Genomic DNA, 11593 nt, shown 5'->3' with positions numbered 1-11593 from the left:
AACCCTAGGGGCAAGGGAAACAGAGGTCGGGAGGTTTCTAAACAACAGCCCTGGGCGGTTTTTTCCTCCCGGTTTACCAAGCATTCTCTTCCTTTGCGGAAACTGCCAACCTCTCGGTTTCTGCCAGCCACGCTCAGTTTATTCGTACTTCCGCCTGTTTGCGCTCTGCGTTAGTTTCACTTCAGCTCTGTTTTCAAAATATTTCACAGCAAGTGGGCCCTTGTGAAAGGCAGTGGCAGGAGTGACGCTTATAGAAATGCTGCTTCGAAAAACCCTGCCGTAACTTTCATTCCGCACCAAGGAAACACACTCGCACACATTTGCATAGCCTAACTTTAAGGCTCTGGGAATCCGAAGGAGTCCCTTCATATTTAATATGCTGAGATTATGGTATTTCTAAAATCCCGAAAAATATAAAGGCGACGAGTGTGAAGATAGGAGGGTTCTTAGGAGATATCTGCGCCTGTTAAACACAGATATATCCGCCCACAGAATCGAATTCTCTGCCGCTCAGGTACTTGGCAAATGAAACTCTGCTGAAGGGAAAGCAACAAAAAAATTAAGAAATCATTTTAACTGTGGCGGTATGAACAACCATAAAATTTCAAGGCCTCTGAAGTTATAGACTCTGTTTATTTCACTTACACAGGAGGAAAAATGAGAAAGTGCCTCCATGGGGGTGCCAGGAAATAAAGAAAAATTACACAAAATAACAAAGATGCGGTGCTAGAGACCAGTGTTTTGCAAAGAGGGTGACATGGTGACCCTGGAGTCAGTAAATGTCTCACTAAGTATGTATCTTTCTCATAAGGGAAGTCCACATTGTTTATTACTAACTAACATTATATCTAGTCCTTCCAAAACCTGAAGTCTGAATGAAATTGTTCACTCTTTATCCCTTTGTTGCATTTAAATTCCTATTGTTAAAAAAAATCCCAAGTATTGAAAAGGCATTTGTCCTATAATATATGAAATAACTATTATTAACTTTTCAAAGACAAAAATCTCCTGAGCAGTATATAATCTGTTGTTAAATCTTTACAATAAGCACTTAGCACTATGACACACACAAAGTAGACATTAAATCAATATTAGCTGGATATTTGATGAATTACTAGGGTAGTAAGTGTAATTATTCCCAATATACATCTGAAGAGACATAGCTTGCTCTAATAGAACGCTTTCTCTCCTAAGGATGCAGATTCAACTTGGGTTATCATTACTGACTACATTTAAATAATGAGGAAATTGATGTACCTAAAGTTAGGGCTGTGGCCAAGAAAAGAGTGCACATCAGTGGAAAAAAATCTAGAAACACAGCTGACTGGCTGGATGGCTGAGAGTGTGTGGTGGTGTCCAGTAGACGGTGTTGTGTGGCCAGGCTGGTCAGTGGTTATGATAAAATAGAGATAACTGCTGCCACGTTTCCCACCTCAAGGTGTTAGGTAGGGAGGGGACAGGAAGACACATGTAGGGTTGTGACACTAAGTGGTGAGGGGGTGGGGGCCTAGTTCCTCTACTATCAGAAGAGTGTAGCTGTGCTCTTAGAACTGTATTTGGTGTTCTTTCCAATAAACCACACTGACCTTGTTTCTGCCCATCTTCTCCAAAAGATTGACTCTAGCTATACATTTGCTTTTTGAAGACTGGTTCCACCACCACGAGAAGGACACTGTGAGAACATCCTGAGGCAGTGGGGAATATTGTTCACTGCCAGGAAATGACAGCACCAGACAACGTTTGTGTGGCAGCCCATGACAGGGGCTCAGCTGAGTCTGTAAGAATAGGAAGCAGAGCCGTACAGCTCTGGCAGTTTTCATAAATGACAGCAAGGCTCCTGAACTAGAGAATTCACAGACTATATCCATGTGTGACATGCAAGTCGCACTTCTGCGTTTTCAGCCATGTTCTGTGCTCAGAGAAGACGAAAGGAGGTTGTTAATGCCGTCTTTACGACAAAAGACAATGGAACAGGATGACTCCTCCAGCGCCACAAACACAAAACTGCTCTAGACTCCCCAGTTGGTAAGTGTCACCTTGTAGATGGCTCCCGACCCAGGAACAATGAGGTCAGCTCCTAGGATGGAAAAACAGCTTCTGGGTAAGAGCTGTGTAATCCACACTGGGTGGTGGTTGGTGTGGGAGGTGGAGCCTGAAGCAAGCACCCAAGATGTTTGGCTGCCAATGAAGGCACAGCTCCACCCTCCTTCCTTTACTGGATGGAAGAAAACAGGACCCGTCAAGGGTGAGATGGAGGTGAGACGTAGAAGAGGTTTGTGTTTAGCTCTGATGATGGAAAGGATCTGGAGAGGGCAGAAGAGGAGAGTAAGGTAGAAGCGCAGAGCAGAGATAAAAAGCTGGACCCACAGTCAGTGCTGAATGTAGAAGCCCACCTCTTTGTAGTATCAGCAAGAAGAAAGCATCTTCACTTAGGGTGGACTTACATCAATACATTCTGTCACTCCTGATTGCCCTAGATATTACCTTGTTTGCAGCATCATGCCAACAGTTGTTTCCAAAGGCTTATTTGGTATCATCATTCTTACATCACCACCAAATAATGTCATTACATTAAAAATTTCTGCCGTGCTGTGCTGTTCAGTGTACTAGAACTATAAAACAAAACTGGCAAAGCACCTATCTTCCAGAAATTTACTATCTCAGCACTGGAATTTTTTCAACACTGAAATTTAATTTCTCTCTAGTCAATAGAAATCCACAATCCTTTATGAATTCTGTGTAGCTAAGCCTTTCAAAAGGGGATTTTCCTGCTGGAGAAGTGATAAGTCTTTGGGAGTATTTTTTCCTTTAATTAGTTGACATTAGAGTATGTCCACTACATTAGTCAGTGTTCTCCAGAGCAACAGAGTCAATAGAAGATATGTGTGTGTGTGTGTGTGTGTGTGTGTGTGTATACAGAGAGAGAGAGAGACTTATTATAAAGAATTGGCTCACACCTCGTGCAATTATGAAGGATGACAAGTCACAAGATCTGCAGGGCGAGTGGGCAAGTTGGAGACCCAGGAGAGCTGATGGTGTAGTTCTAGTCTGAAGGTCAGCAGGCTCAAGACTCAGAAAGAGCCAATGTTTCAGTTTGAGTTTGAAGGCAGGAAAAAGATGATGTTCCAATTTGAAAGCAGTCGGGTAGAAGGAATTCTCCCTTACTGGGAGGAGGGTTGGGCTTTTTGCTCTATTCAGGCCTTCAACTGATTGGACGGGGCCCACCCACATTAGGGAGGGCAATCTGCTTTGCTCAGTCTACTGGTTCAAATGTTAATCTCATCCGGAAACACCCAGAATAACGTTAGAAAAAATATTTGGGCACCTCGTGACCCAGTCAAGTTGACATATAAAATTAACCATCTGGGAGGGAGACGCAAGAGGGAGGAGATATGGGGATATATGTTTATGTATAGCTGATTCACTTTGTTATACAGCAGAAACTAACACACCATTGTAAAGCAATTATACTCCAATAAAGATGTTAAAAAAATAGGGCTTCCCTAGTGGCACAGTGGTTAAGAATCTGCCTGCCAATGCACGGGACACAGGTTCGAGCCCTGGTCCAGGAGGATCCCACATTCCCAGGAGCAAATAAGCCCCTGCGCCACAACTACTGAGCCTGCACTCTACAGCCTGTGAGCCACAACTACTGAGCCCACGTGCCACAACTACTGAAGCCTGCGCACCTAGAGCCCGTGCTCCACAACAAGAGAAGCCACAGCAATGAGAAGCCTGCACACCACAATGAAGAGTAGCCCCTTGCTCGCTGCAACCAGAGAAAAGCCCACACGCAGCATCAAAGACCCAACACAATAAAAAATAAAATAAATAAAAATTTTTTTAAGATATTAAAAAAATAAATAAAAAATAAAAATAAAGTAAAATTAACCATCATGTCTACTAACTGGAGTTATCTTTAGTAAAGAAATAACCTTCACTATTTAATTTTACTTTGCACCTGAAGAGGAAATGTTATGTGGTGAATAGAGAGACTGAGAAAAAATCCGATGTTTCTTACTCCCCAGAGGTTTCACGGTGTGAACTCAGGAAACTCATCTGACTGCTTTGTGTATCTGTTTCTAAATAGCTGAAGAACTACACTACAACTATTGTTAGAATTTATCTTTGTACTGTAGGGTGTGGTCAAACTTCAAGTGGTGAAATCCTTTGAGATTTTTTGAATGAAAGGTGTTGTACCTTATTAATTAAAATGTCAGGGGTCATTGGGCAACTGAATTAGGATTCTAGGTTAAGTAAATTAACTAAATTTATTTTAATAACTCAGCTGTCTGCCTAACTCACCTACCTAAGAACACATTTTTTAAAAGTAAAAAATAGAATAAGCCCAAAAGTCTCTACACAGCTAACATCTGTGAATTTATCTCATAAAATCCTGGACTCCTTTTTTTATCTATTAATTAATTTATTCATTCATTTAACAGATATTTACTGAGAATCTACTAGATGCCAGGCACTGATCTAGGCACTGAGAACAAGAAGAGGATAAGATAGACAATTCTTCATCCCAGAGAACTTAGATTCTAGTGGGACCATAGAGGCAGAGAATAATACATTTAATTACATGAAAATGGAAATGCTTCTAAAGGACAAAAGATGTCACCAGCAAAATGACAATGCTAGGAGAAGATACTTGCAATGCACATAACCAAAAAGGATTAGTATCTGGAATATATAGAAACGCTTCCTAATCAAAAAGAAAAAGACAGACAACCCAACAGAAGAATGAGCAAATGATATAGAAAAAGAAAGCCAAATAGTCAATAAACATGAAGAGATTTTCAGCATAATTTGTAACAACAGAACCCTAGACTCTTTTTGTTTTAAAAAGGATTCTAAGGGAATTCCCTGGCGGTCCAGTGGTTAGGACTCGGCACTTTCACTTTTGTGGGCCTGGGTTCAATCCCTGGTCAGGGAATTAAGATCCAGAGAGCCTCGTGGCGTGACCAAAATTTTAAAAAATAAAAATAAAAAGGATTCTAAGAAGAGTGGTGTTCTGCTATGCAAAATTAGTAAATTAATATGAAGTAAATTCTATGAAACAGGGAGGCAAGAATGAAGAGCGAAATGGGGGCTGCAAGAGTCTGGTGTGGGAACAAGAATGAGAAGTAGTAGTTGCTGGCCAGAGTGATATAAAAGACAAAACTAATGCCAGGGAAGATTTGGAGATTTTGTGATGGGTCAAACAGTGTGACACACCACTCTAGACCCTAGAGATCTTCCTATATCACAGCAGAGTGAAAGCCTTGAAAGAAAGACTCAGTTATGTGGAGTGTACCCTAGTTCAGATGACAAGGTGGCATGATACACATTTTAGAAAAGAGCTACCCAAAAGGTAGAAGTTTGAAAACTCATGAGAATATAGGTTAAACTCCAGCAATAAAGAAAACTCAGCTATCCAGAACAGCATGTTTCCCGAAAGCTCCAGATGTGAAAGTCTTAGCTGTTTAGGCTCTCCCCACAAATAACTTTTGTCTTCTAACATATTTCAAATAGAGGGTAAGACAGACTGCTTTGTGTACAAATAAACAACTTTCTCCTTGTTACTATAATATGACAATGATTTCAACACATAACTTCTCTTTTAATTACCCAGTGCCTTGAAAGACAATCTGTGTCACTCTGGGTAAGAAGATAAGGTTGGAAATGATACAAAAATTCTCTCATTTTCCATAAATTAGTAGAGGGCTTTCCTTTGAATACTTACTAAAAATCTACAACCCATGTATCTGGGCTAAAGGATTCATAAAGGATATGACATGCATATTTCTCCTGTAATCACTGTTGAAATCCTCTGAACCTTGGAAGAAGGAGAGGAGTAATGCGTATTATGTGCTGCTCTTAGGAGATGCAAAAACTCATATACAGTCTTCAGGTATTAGTGTTAAATTAGAGCAGTGTTTCCCAAAGTGTGTTCCATGAAACGTTAGGTTCTTACAATGCACTATTATAAAGAATTCCATTTTCAAATAAATTTGGGAACACTCACAGACCATATGCTGGCTCCTAGAGATTCACAAAGTTCATTAACATGATAAAAGCCCTGAGAAATTCTGTTATCTTTGTTTAATCCAATATTTCACAAACTTATTTGACTATGGAACTTTTCTAGATACACCTACTAGCTTGCCCTAGGATTAGTATTTTAAAAAGGCTGAGGCTGAAGTATGGTTAACTGTGGGGTTTCTTTTTTCCCCCCAGTTTTATTAAGATATAATTGACCTACAGCACTGTATAAGTTTAAGGTGTACAGGACGATTTGTCTCACATATATTGTGAAACAATTACCACAATAAGTTTAGTTAACATGCATCAACTCATAGAGGTACCAAAAAAAAGTTTTTTCCCTTGTGATGAGAACTCTTAGTTAGGATCTACTCTCTTAACAACTTTCAAATATACACACAGCAGTGTTAACTACAGCTATCATGTTGTACATTACATCCCTAGTGCTCATTTACCTTATAAGTAGAAATTTGAAGAGTTGACCACCTTCATCTACTTCTTCCACCCCACCCCCTGACCTCGGCTGACCACAAATCTGATCTCTTTTTCTGTGAGTACTTTTTTGCTTTGTGTTTTAGATTCCACATGTAAGTGAGATCATACAGTATTTGTCTTTCCCTGTCTGACTTATTTCACTTAGCATAATTCCCTCAAGATCCATCCATGTTGTTGCAAATGGCAGGATTTCCTTCTCTTTCATGGCTGAATGATATTCCATTGTATGTATTCCACAACTTCTTTATCCATTTATCCGCTGATGGACATTTAGGTTGTTCCCATGTCTTGGCTATTATAAATAATGCTGCTATGAACATGGGGATGCAGTTATCTCTTCGACATAGTGTTTCCATTTCCTTCAGATATATTCCCAGGAGTGGAATTGCTGGATCATGTGGTACTTCTATTTTTAATTTTTTGAGGAACCTCCATACTCTTTTCCATGATGGCTGTACCAATTTACAATCCCACCAACAGTGCACAAAATATCCCTTTTCCCCACATCTTCACCCGCATTTGTTTTCCCTTGTCTTATTGATTATAGCCTTTCTAACAGGTATGAAGTGATATCTCATTGTGGTTTTGATTTGCATTTCCCTTATGATTAGTGATGTTGAGCCCTTCTCATGTACCTGTTGGCCATTCATATATCTTCTTTGGAAAAATGTTTGTTCAGATCCTTTGCCCATTTCTGAATTAGATTATTTGGGATTTTTTTCTTTTTTTTGCTATTGAGTTGTATGAGTCCTTGGATATTAACCTATGGGGATTCTAAATTAAAAAAAAAAAAAAAAAACAGAGGGGCTTCCCTGGTGGCACAGTGGTTGAGAGCCTGCCTGCCGATGCTGGGGACATGGGTTCGTACCCCAGTCCGGGAGGATCCCACATGCCACGGAGCGGCTGGGCCCGTGAGCCATGGCCGCTGAGCCTGCGCGTCCGGAGCCTGTGCTCCGCAACGGGAGAGGCCACAACAGTGAGAGGCCCGCGGACCGCAAAAAAAAAAAAAAAAACCAGAGACGCTGACCACAAAGGCAATTCCTCAGGGTATTATAGAGCTCAGTTCATTTTAATTCATAAAAACAAACACATTTTTTCCCTCCACACACTATCAAAATCCGCTTTACCATATATATTTTTTCTAAATTGTTAGGACCTATGCTGGTGAGCTAAGTCTTCTTTCTGCCTCTTGGGGGATAAGGTAATAAGTGAACACAATGACATTCCTTGTCCTCTTCATGCCCACATGAAGAGTCAATAAACACAAAGAAATTTACTGTGTCAAGATGAGCCTCCATTACCTTCATAGTTCATACTGGAGATTTAGAGCCCTGCAGTGTGAGTGAATTGTTCAATTCAATTTAACAACCGCTGATTTCTTACCTCTTAAGTGCAGGAGAAGAGAAGGGAGAGAGAGGGGACTGGACAGAGAGATACCAAAATAAAAAAAGTTAAGGTCCCACTCTCCTGACGCTCTAAAACCGTAATAAATGAAAAATTGTTCTTAAAACAGCACAGCCCAATAGATGCTATAATAGGCATTCTAACAGACAAACACGAACTACATCCTAGAGGCATATAGGGAAGAGAGAGAGAAAGGCAAAGAATTTGAGTTTTGAATGGCTATGCTATGTATAGGCTGGTTAGGTAAACACACACACACACACACATGCACACACACGCACATGCACACGATAGAGAGGCACAGAAGAAGAGAGCACAGGGTTCAGGACTGCGAGAAGTCTGAGTTACTGCAAGAGCATGCAAGGTGGGGGAAGAGGGTGGAAACTGTAGAAGAGAATGGCTGGAGGGGTGGATAGGGCTTTTAACTCCAGGCTGAGACATCCAGACCTCAATCTTCAAGGAAGGAGGGAGAGACCACAGGAGATTTCGAACAGAAGAAACATGATCAGATCTATATTTCAGAAAAATAAATCTGGGGAGAGATCAGAGGCATAAGCAATCACAAGAGCCACACTTTATTGAGTAGCTCTCCCTACTGATAGCTGATTCCACAGCATCAAGACCTACTAGTAGGTCCTACATTAGGCTGTGGCCAAGGTCAAAGCGGCCTGCAGGCAGTGACAGCGAAAAGAAGAGAACAGGTGGGAGACACGGAGGAAGCAGAATGGCTAGCTGGTTCCCTGCCTTTTCACCATGACGTGGCATCCTCACAGAGAAATCATAGAGAAACCACCATCTAGAAGAGAGATTATCATGGGGGAAGAAACAGGAAGACATTTGGTGAATCGTGAACGTCTTCTTCCTGCCTCAAGATGGCTGTTGAGTGCTGAGCAGGGAAACTCAGGAACTCATTTCCGTTGTGTCTTTACCTTCAATGCACTTCTTGCCAGATCCCTTTTCTTTGCCTTTCGTTTTACATATCTGGGTTCCGTGTGCAGCCTCTCAATGTTTGTGTTATGAATTCATAATGATATTCTGTTATTATCTGCATGAATCTGGAAAATGCTTGTGTGTTTGCATCATATTGTGTTGGCCGAAAAGTTCGTTTGTTTTTTTTTCTGTAAGATGGCTCTAGTAGCAGTTAGCTGTCTTTAACTTCATTCAAAACAATCTTTGCATTAAAAAAAACTTATCAAAATTGGTGAATATTGAAGGTGGAAGGAAAAAAGCAACATTTTTGGCTTATTATGCTTTATTATTTCAAGAACAAAAATGCAACCGAAACGCAAAAAAAGATTTGTGCAGTGTACAGAGACTGTGACTGATTGAACGTGTCAAAAGCGGTTTGTGAAGTTTCGTGCTAGAGATTTCTGGCTGGACAATGCTCCACGGTCAGGTAGACCAGTTGAAGTTGATAGCGATCAAACTGAGAACAATCAATGTTATACCATGCGGGAGATAGCCGACATATGTAAAATATCCAAATCAACCGTTGAAAATCATTTGCACGCACTTGGCTATGTTTATTGCTTTGATGTTTGGGTTCCACATAAGTTAAGAGGAAAAAAAACCTTCTTGACCATATTTCCGCATGTGATTCTCTACTGAAACATAATGAAAACGTTCAGTTTTTAAAACAAATTGTGATGGGGGATGAAAAGTGGATACTGTACAATAATGCGGAACGGAAGAGATAGTGGGGCAAGTGAAATGAACCACCACCAATCACACCAAAGGCCGGTCTTCATCTAAAGAAAGTGATGTTGTATATATGGTGGGATTGGAAGGGAGTCCTCTATTATGAGCTTCTTCTGGAAAACCAATCGATTAATTCCAATAAGTACTTCTCCCAATTAGACCAACTGAAAGTAGCACTCGACAAAAAGCGTCCAGAATTAGTCAACAGAAAACATAATCTTCCATCAGGATAACGCAAGACCGCATGTTTTTTTGCTGACCACGAAAAAACTGTTACAGCTTGGCTGGGAAGTTCTGATTCATCCACTATATTCACCAGACATTGCACCTTCGGATTTCCATGTATTTCAGTCTTTACAGAATTCTCTTAATGGAAAAAATTTCAATTCCCTGGAAGATTGTAAAAGGCACCTGGAACAGTTCTTTGCTCAAAAAGATAAAAAGTTTTGGAAAGATGGAATTATGAAGTTGCCTGAAAAATGGCAGAAGGTAGTGGAACAAAAGGGTGAATACGTTGTTCAATAAAGTTGTTGGTGAAATGAAAATATGTCTTTTATTTTTACTTAAAAACCAAAGGAGGCACTTCCCTGGTGGCGCAGTGGCTAAGAATCTGCCTGCCAATGCAGAGGACACGGGTTCAAGCCTTGGTCCAGGAAGATCCCACATGCTGCAGAGCAACTAAGCCCGTGCACCAAAACTGAGCCCATGCTCTGCAACAAGAGAAGCCACCGCAATGAGAAGCCCGCGCACCGCAACGAAGAGTAGCCCTCGCTCGCGGCAACTAGAGAAAGCCCAGGCGCAGCAACGAGAATCCAACGCAGCCAAAAATAAATAAATAAACAAAAAACGAAGGAAACTTTTGGCCAACCGAATACATCTGTGTAAGTAGAAAATCCCAATGAAAAGGGCTGGATGCCTAGCATATTCATGGAATACAGATATAGATAAAGACGTTAGGCCTGAACCTGTTACCCTGAGTTACACTCCTTTGTGTGATTGCTGTAATGTTGGATATATACCTTCTTTGTGCATTGAAATTGTTGTTTGCTGTCCGTGAGGCAAGAGGTGCTATAATTTTGACACTATCTAGGACTTATTTTAGGGTAAAAGTGGCTTCCTGGAAATACCACTACCTTTTCTTTGAAATCAAATCAATGTCCAAAGCCTTCACACCTCTCCCAGCCACCCCCCCCTCCCCGCACCATGCTAACACCTTGTTTCAGCTGTCATGGTCTCTGGCCTGGGTGGGCTCTCAGCCACCATCCTCAGTCCCTCCACCCACACTCCAGAGTGATCTCCCTGAAACCAAATTTAATGATGTCACTCCCTGTTCAAAACTCTTCAGTGGCACCCTGGGGCTTCTGGGCAAAAGTTCAAGCACCCACTGGTCTCTGCCTAATGCTGCATCATGATCTCATCTAACCTTCCCCATTGGACTCTATGCTTCAGCTATGCTGGCTACTTATGTTTCTCTATACTTACCTTATTATTCACACCTACACGTTTTTTGTTTTTGTCTTTTTTGCAGTACGCGGGCCTCTCACCGCTGCAGCCCCTCCCGCTGCGGAGCACAGGCTCCAGACGCGCAGGCTCAGCGGCCACGGCCCACGGGCCCAGCCGCTCCGCGGCATGCAGGATCCTCTCGGACCGGGGCACGAACCCGCGTCCCCCGCATCGGCAGGCGGACTCTCAACCACTGCGCCACCAGGGAAGCCTCCACACCTACACATTTTTGTTCAATTGCATCTTTCAAGCTTCTCCTATGCCTACCTTTCCTCAACATTCCCTGCCTTTTCTGGTGGGATGAACCATCTCTTCCCTGGTGCCCTACTGGACCCTACGACAATTCTAACAGCGCCAAGGACTCTCGTTGCCCTATCATCTCCTTGTCTTCCCCGACACACTGTAGTCTCCCTAAGAACAGGGCTGCATCTTATTTATTTTTGTACTTGTAGCTTCTAGCACAGTG

This window comes from Mesoplodon densirostris, chromosome 2 (genome assembly GCF_025265405.1).
Source record: "Mesoplodon densirostris isolate mMesDen1 chromosome 2, mMesDen1 primary haplotype, whole genome shotgun sequence".
Classification (NCBI taxonomy): Eukaryota; Metazoa; Chordata; class Mammalia; order Artiodactyla; family Ziphiidae; genus Mesoplodon; species Mesoplodon densirostris.
The sequence above is the reverse complement of the archived record's forward strand: the minus strand, read 5'-3'. Positions refer to the sequence as shown.